This window comes from Quercus suber, unplaced genomic scaffold (assembly GCF_002906115.3).
Source record: "Quercus suber isolate HL8 unplaced genomic scaffold, Cork oak 2.0 scaffold_700, whole genome shotgun sequence".
Taxonomy (NCBI): domain Eukaryota; kingdom Viridiplantae; phylum Streptophyta; class Magnoliopsida; order Fagales; family Fagaceae; genus Quercus; species Quercus suber.
In genome coordinates, this window is record NW_027070141.1 from 41,522 (window position 1) to 49,809 (window position 8,288).

Below are 8,288 nucleotides of genomic sequence, written 5' to 3' on the forward strand. Positions count from 1 at the left end.
ACCTTGCTACTTGGACCTTCAGCTTTCTTACCTCTTCCTTTCCGTCCGGCAGCGTACCACTTTTCAAGTAGTTGGTTAATGGCGTGGTCCAATTGCTTTTGGTACCAAGCTCTTGTACCTCAAGAGAATTTATAAGTGGAGAGAGCTGAACGAAGGAGAGTACATTATCAAGGGCGGCCATATGCTCGGCTGAAGCGGTTTTGGCTAATCGGTCAGCTCACTCGTTTTCTCCGCGGGGGATCTGTATGATTTCAGCCTTCAGCTCATTTACCCTCTTCCTTACTTGGTTCAGATACTTCTTCATTCTTTTGCCTTTACACTCGTAGTCCCCATTTATTTGGTTGGTCACGACCTGAGAGTCGCAATAAATAACCATGTTCTTGGCTCCTGCAGCTTTGGCGAGGTCAAGCCTTGCCACCAAAGCTTCGTATTCCGCTTCATTGTTGGTGGTGGGGAACTCGAGATGGACCATACACTCGATTATGTCTCCTTCGGGTGATTGTAGCACAACGCCTGCTCCCCCGGCCTGCTTGTTGGAGGATTCGTTCATATGTACGCTCCATTGTGGAGGTTCTTCTGCCCCCACGTCCTCGCCATTTGTGAATTCAGCTATGAAGTCTGCAATGATCTATCCTTTTATGGTGGTTCGCGGGCGATACTGGATGTCAAACTCGCTTAACTCTATAGTCCATAAGGCTAGTCGTCTGACGGCTTCCGGGCTACTCATCGCTCGTCGCAGAGGTTTGTCAGTTAGGACGACTATCGTGTGGGCTTGAAAGTATGGCTTGAGTTTGCGCGCTGCCGTAACCAATGCAAATGCGAGTTTTTCCATGGGCGGATATCTCTCTTCAGCTCCACGTAGTGCTCGGCTAGTGTAATAAACTGGCTTTTGTACTCTGTCTTCTTCTCTTATTAAGGCAGCGCTGACGGCGGCTGGGGAGACAGCAAGGTAGAGAAAAAGTTCTTCACCCGGTTGCGAGGGACTCAGCAATGGTGGGGAGGAGAGATAGGTTTTTAATTCTTCGAACGCTTGTTGGCATTCGGTAGTCCACTCGAAAGATCTGTTCAGTGTGTGGAAGAAGGGCAAGCATTTATCTGTTACCCTTAATACAAATCTGTTTAGGGCTACTATTTTGCCATTGAGGCTTTGCATTTCTTTCACATTCTTTGGTGGTGCCATCTCTACTATGGCCTGGATTTTGTCCGGGTTGGCTTCAATGCCCCTTTGCGACACCATGAACCCTAGGAACTTTCCTGCCGTTACTCCAAACGCGCATTTCCCTGGATTAAGCTTCACATTGTAGGTTCGCAGAGTGTCAAACGTCTCCTCGAGGTCCTTCAGGTGGTCCTCCTCCCTTCGGCTTTTCACCAGCATATCGTCAACGTAGACTTGAACGTTCCTCCCAATTTGCCGTGCAAACATCTTGTTCATAAGCCTTTGATACGTCGCGCTTGCGTTTTTTAGACCAAACGGCATTACTTTGTAACAGAAGTGGCCTTGGCTAGTTACGAATGAGGTTTTCTCTTGATCGGCCTCGTGCATCTGGATTTGGTTGTATTCGAAAAAAACATCCATAAAACTCAGTAGCTGGTGTTGCGCAGTAAAGTCTACTAGAGTGTCGACCCTTAAGAGGGGGTAGCTATCCTTTGGGCATGCTTTATTTAGATCGGTGAAGTCTATGCACATCCTCCACTTCCTGCTAGCCTTCTTGACCATGACTACGTTTGCCAGCCAATCGGGGTAGTAAACTTCTCTAATAAAGTTTGCCTCTTGTAGTTTGCGGACTTCTTCAGCTATGGCCCAGTCTCTTTCTGGGGCGAACACCCGTTTCTTCTGTCGGACGGGTGGAAAGGAAGGCGACACATTCAGCCTATGCACCATGACTGACGGGTCTATTCCGGGCATGTCCTCGTGACCCCAGGCGAACACGTCTTTATTCTTTTTGAGGAAAGCTGTAAGTTCTTGTCGGGCCATGGGGGTGGCAAGGGTTCCAATTTTTGTTGTTCGATCAGGTGCGGAGTCGTCAAGGAGAATTTCTTCGAGTTGCTCTACGGGTTCTGTCGCTTTCTGGTGTTCTTCTATATTCATGGTTTGAAGGTGGTCTTTCATGTCCATCATGGCCACGTAGCACTCGCGCGCGGCTACTTGGTTCTCGCGTAATTCTCCAACTCCGTGATTGGTAGGGAACTTAATCATCAAATGGTAGGTCGAGGTCGCCGCCTTCCAAGAATTGAGGGTAGGTCGCCCCAGGATGGCGTTATAGGCGGACGAGCAGTTTACCACGAGGAACGTCACGTCTTTGGTGATCTGCTGAGGATAATCGCCTACCGTTAATGGTAGGGTGATCACACCTAAGGGGAAGACCCTCGTTCCTCCGAAGCCGACAAGAGGGGCATTCGTTGGAACCAATTGCTTCCTGCCAATTTCCATCTGTTGGAATGCCGGGTAATACAAGATGTCTACTGAGCTCCCATTGTCGACCAGCACCCGGTGCAAGTTATAGTCCCCCACCCGTAGACTAACGACTAGCGCATCGTCGTGAGGATGGTGAAGGCGTCGTGCATCCTCCTCTGAGAACCCGATAATGGGACTCTCTCTCCTTGCTGTCTTTGGCACCGAGCCTGTCAGTTGGACATTCTAGACCATCCTGAGGTATGTTTTCCGAGCCTTCTTGGACAACCCAGTGGTCGTTCCTCCTACGATCATTCTTATGTCACCAATGGGAGGTCGGGGGCGGTCATTATCCCGTTGCTGGGGCTGCTCTTGAGGCGGTGGATCTGTTCTTTCCTTGCTCACGAACTTCTGTAATTTTCCTTGTCTTATAAGGGCCTCGATCTATTGCTTTAGGTCGTAGCAATCAGTTGTGTCATGACCGTGGTCCCGATGGAAGCAACAGTATTTATCTCTAGAGCGCCTGCTGGGATCTCCCTTCAGTTTCCCGGGGAAGGTCAGGGTTCCTTCGTCCTTGATTTGCATTAGGACTTGATCTATTGGTGTGGTTAACGGGGTGAAGCTTGTGAACCTCCCTCCTGGGGGCTTGGGACGCCTTTCTTCCCTTCGGTCTCCCGGCCTTTGTCTTTTTCGCCCTTGGTCCTGTCGCTGGTCTTCCTGTGTCTCTCTCTTTCTCGGTTTTTCTTCTCGAGCTAGCAGCGCGTCTTCAGCGTTCATGTATTTGGTGGCCCTGTAGAGTACTTTCGACATGGTTTTGGGGTCATTTTTGTATAGTGAGAACAAGAACTTGCCCTTTCGCAGCCCATTTGTGAAGGCTGCTACGAGTATTTTGTCGTCAGCCTCGTCAATTGAGAGCGCTTCCTTATTGAATCGTGTTATATAGGATCTCAACGTCTCGTCCTCTCGCTGCTTGATGCTCATTAAGCATGCCGTGGACTTTTTGTACCTGTGCCCCCCAATAAAGTGAGTAGTGAACTGAGCGCTTAGCTCTTTGAAGGTGCTGATGGAGTTCGACGTCAGACGGCTGAACCATACCCTCGCGGGGCCTTTCAGCATTGTAGGGAAGGCCCTACACATGATTTTGTCTGCTACCCCTTGGAGGTGCATTAAAGTTTTGAACGTCTCCAGGTGATCCAGAGGGTCTTTCACCCCGTCGTAACTGTCTATATGCGGCATTCAGAACTTACGTGGCAGGGGGTAGGAATTGACAGCTGCAGTGAACGGTGAATCGGTGCGATTTACCAGATCGTCAAGGTCACTTGATACCCGTCCCCTGAGGGCGTTCATCATGACCTCCATTTGTTCCTTCATCGCCTGTATCTCCGTGGCGACGTGTTGTTGAGTCGCATCCGTGAGGGATGGCATACTGAGATTCTGTTGCTCTGCTCTGCTCGGAGCGTTACTGCCTTCCAGCCCTTCTCTTTCTCTTCTGTCGGCACTGGTGCCTTCTTGGTCCTGTTCTTGTGTGCCACGACCTGCATTCCTCTGGCGTAACTACTCCTCCAGGTCCTTGTTTTGCTTGGTGAGGCGCTCCACAGCTACAGTGAGGGTCCGCACCTGTCTTTCGAGTGCAGTTGGAAGTGGTTCGTCTCCTGGAATGTTGTTGGTGGTTGCCATCGAGTAAGTAAGCACCATGCAACTCTTTTGTCCGGGAAGCAATGTATGGCTTACAAATCGTAACAAACGATTCTTTTTCTCAGTTCCCACAGATGACGCCAACTGATGATGCCGAAAAACCAACAGTGAGCTACACGATACTCGCACGCGAAGCAGCACCTGCACAACAAAAACAAAGAGCGGACCTATTAGAGAGCATCGGTGTGGTACCGGCCAAATACCCTCTGAAGGTCAAGTTAAGGCTTCTCGCAACTCTAAAATGCTAGAGCGGGGTTAATTATGCGTACCTTGATTTGTGAGAGTATTGGGGCTTTTATAGTAGTCGAAAGTTGACCTCTTTTACTTGGAGTCGAAGTCCTTTCCTTATAGGAGTTCTTCTGAGCGTGGATTACGGGATCCTTTCCTTATAGAACTCTGATATTAGGCGTGAGACGCAAGTAATTTTCCTATTACTTGCGTGGTGGCCAAGTCATGGTTCTACAAAGAACCGTCAGCCTCGGGACCGTCAGCTTACCTCATCTTCAGCAGCCATGTTGGCGTCAACTCCTTTCTATGTTCTACGCTTGGCCCGTGAGCTTTGGACTACCGTCCGTTAACTCTGGAGCCTTCAGCTTTTCCAACTGGCTGAACCCGTGAGAAACTGACGGGTTAAGTTATAATTTTATTTTTGTGTATCAGTAGACATGTAGTGTATTATTTTATTTATGTATAAATGAGAGTGGTTGTATGCACCAATAATTAATACAGAGCCAATGATTTAAGTTTATTCATTTAGTTTAAAATATTTTTATAAAAACAATGACAAATTAATAGATAATAACAACAGCATAAAAATAAAAAATGTTAGACAAACTTAACAAAATAAAATAGTCATAGCTACCCACATTGGCAATAAATACTCATAATGAACTATCATGTAACAATTCAAAATTTGAAAACTTGTAGAAGGAAATTGTAAATTTTTTTTTTTTTTTTTGTCGATAACTTGATATATTCAAGTTCTATTTTTACTATAAAAAAATAAAAATTTAATTTAAGTTTCTTAATGATCCCCTTAAACAAAATTCCTAGAACCGCAATTGCAACAATGGCAGCTCTTAACACTTCAATAGTCCCCCTCAAGATGCAGTGAATGTTAGTCAAAAACTAATCTTGTTGAGAATTGTTGAGAAGAGAGGAATGGGCAAAGTGCAATCGCAATTATGTACAGCATGATACAATAACTACGAGGACAGGTTATATATGTACAGGCAAATATGATATGTCATTCTTATTGTACTACCACATATCCACACATATTGTATAATAGGCAATATCAAAGCAAGATGTACTTCGTTTCATTTAACTTGTAACTGTTTGTTTTGTATAGCTACATGTCGATTTCATATTATATACTAGTTTAGAAAATACTCTTAAATTCAAAATCATGACTTTAAGTCACGTTTTCTTGTATTTTTTAAGTGAGTGTACTACGTATGTTATAGTTTCCATGTGAAATAAACAATTCTCATATATAGTAGTTTAGTTTCTAGTGGTCAGGTGTCCTCATTAGTTAAGTGGAGTTCATTATATTTTTGTTGTAACTATGCAACAGCTAGTAACATTATTTATATATTAGTTAGTTTTTGGCTTTGGTTTCTCTGTTATGCGAGTATAAAACAAAGCCTTCCATACCGTTAATCACATTAAATGAGAATTAGCATTCTCTGAGTTCTTTTCTCAATATTACTCTCTCAATCTTCTAGTTTTATTCTCTACTTTCATTTTTATCAATAACTTGTAATGATATTGTACTTTCGATTTCATTTATAAATATAGTTGACACAATTAACTCATTCCTTTTGGATTAATATTTTCTAGAATATAGTTTTCAAATCTTTATATACCGACCTTTTCTTAAAAGACTAACATTTTGCCTCGTTATCATTCCACTAATATAATCTTAAAATAATGATAAATAAAAAGACCTTAAACTTATTGACTTGACTTTAAACCAAGAGGTAAAATCAAAGAACCCATAAGATTGGTAGAATCCACTCCTTCCCCATATTCCTTTTCTCCCACGGCCAATTGTCGGAGTTATATTCTCTAGGTTAAAAAATTTATAACATGTATGGTAACTACGCACCCTTGGCGCGATAGTCATTTTACAAGTATGAGTTTTTGTGAGGTGCGAGGGGTAAAGGTCGAAGTTCAAGTCTCTAAAAAAGAGCTTCACACACATATACATTTAAATTAGGCTATAGTAGAATTTCTATCTTATATAAAAAATTAAAAAAAAAAAAAAAAAACTAAAATTCTATCCACCCAAAAATGCTATTCCTATTTAATTTTACAATAATCTAATAATACGTCTCAAAAGTTGCTCATATATAATAGATGTTGTAGAACTAAAGGAGAATCTTATAGAATATCAGAGTCCTTTAGTGGGGGCTCTCGGAATTTGTTTCAGGGGAGTCAGTAAGAAATCTAATTTAAATAAAATTTAATAAAAAAAAATTGAATATATCAAGTCATAAAAAAATTCAAATATATGAAATTTTACAACTTCTATGGGTTTTTATACTTTAAAATCGTTACATGATAGTTCTTTTTTTTTCTTTTTTTTTTTTTTGAGAAAGTACATGATAGTTCATTATTAGTTTTTATTATTTATTGTCAATGTAGCTAGGTGTGACCATTTTATTTTCTTAATTTTGTATAACGTTTATTTATTTTTATGTAGTAGTCATTATTTTTATAAAAATATTTTAAACTAAAATGACAAAATGCAACCCACTGACACTATATTATTTATTAACCCACACATCCATATTCATGTATACATAAATATTACACTAAATGTCTACTTAACCAATAAAATATTTGAACAAATGCTAACTTTACCATTTTTTTTCTTCAATTATGTTCTAACATAAATAATACACTAAATGTCTAATTGTTGTTTTGTTTTAGGTTGTACTGATCTATGATCAGGTTGTGCAAGATTTCAGCCAATGTATGCAAAAATATTTTTAAACATAAAATAAACTAATAAAAAATTATATATATATATATATATATTTGAAGTCAGGGGGTTGATTTGAACCCCTGAACAACAAGTGTCACGGCCCTTTGTTCTTGCTTGCTTTTCTGTCCACTGTAATTGCAAAGGAAATGAAACAAAGAAAAGGGAAAAAGAAGAAAATAGCAATAGCATTTCTTTCATGGCAGTGATGACATATAAAGACTAGGTATCAAGGCCGCAAGGTCAATGAAGGCACTAGCAACCTCCAGATTTGCATAAAACGTGCAGATGTTGTAAAATGCTGTGGCAATCACCCTGGAATGGGAATATAACCCCTGCAACTGGCCATGGGTGGAGGAGAGTGGGGACTAGTGGACTTGCCTTGATAAGTTGGGCCTCTCTCTCTCTCTCTCTCTCTCTCTCTCTCTCTCTCTCTCTCTCTCTCTCTCTCTCTCTTTTCTCTCTCTCTCTCTCTCTCTCTCTCTCTCTCTCTCTCTCTCTCCATTTAAACGTTATTTTAGAATTATGTGAGTGGTATGTTCACGCAGCAATATCTTCCTCTTTATTATAAAGGAAATGTTGATATTTATGGTCTATTTAGTTGGAGGTGGAAAAGTAATAGGACAAATCCTAGGGAGGAGATGAAAAAGTTTGAGAATAAAAGAGATTTTAATTTTCTCTCTTGGTGTTTGGTTGGGGATAGAAAAGTTGAGAGATAAAAAATAAAAAATAAAAACTTTTTGTTTGGCAAAAAAGAAATATGAGAAAATAAAAAATAAAGTTTGTATAAATTTACTATCCTGCCTTATTAGATAAAACAAAAAATAACACGTTATATTTTTATTTAAAAAATGTGTATGAATGAGCACTTCATTTTTATTTTTATTTTTATCAAAAAAAATAGAGCACAAGAAGTGCAAGAAATCAAAACTTTAAAAAAAATAAGAAAAATTTGAGAAAAGAAAGGACGAGCACACAAAAAAAAAAAAAAAAAAAGAATGATAATATCATAAAAGACAATATATATATATATATAAATTAAAAAAAAAAAAAAAGGAAAAGACAAAAAAGACTTTAATAAAAATTTCAACGTTAGACGAGCAATTTCGTCCAAAAACCTAGCTCCCCATTTTCCCTTGTGTTTTCTTCCCAATTTGGGGATTGAGTTTTGGAGAGAGAAAACTGTTGGACCCACTATTTTCTCTCCCCTTT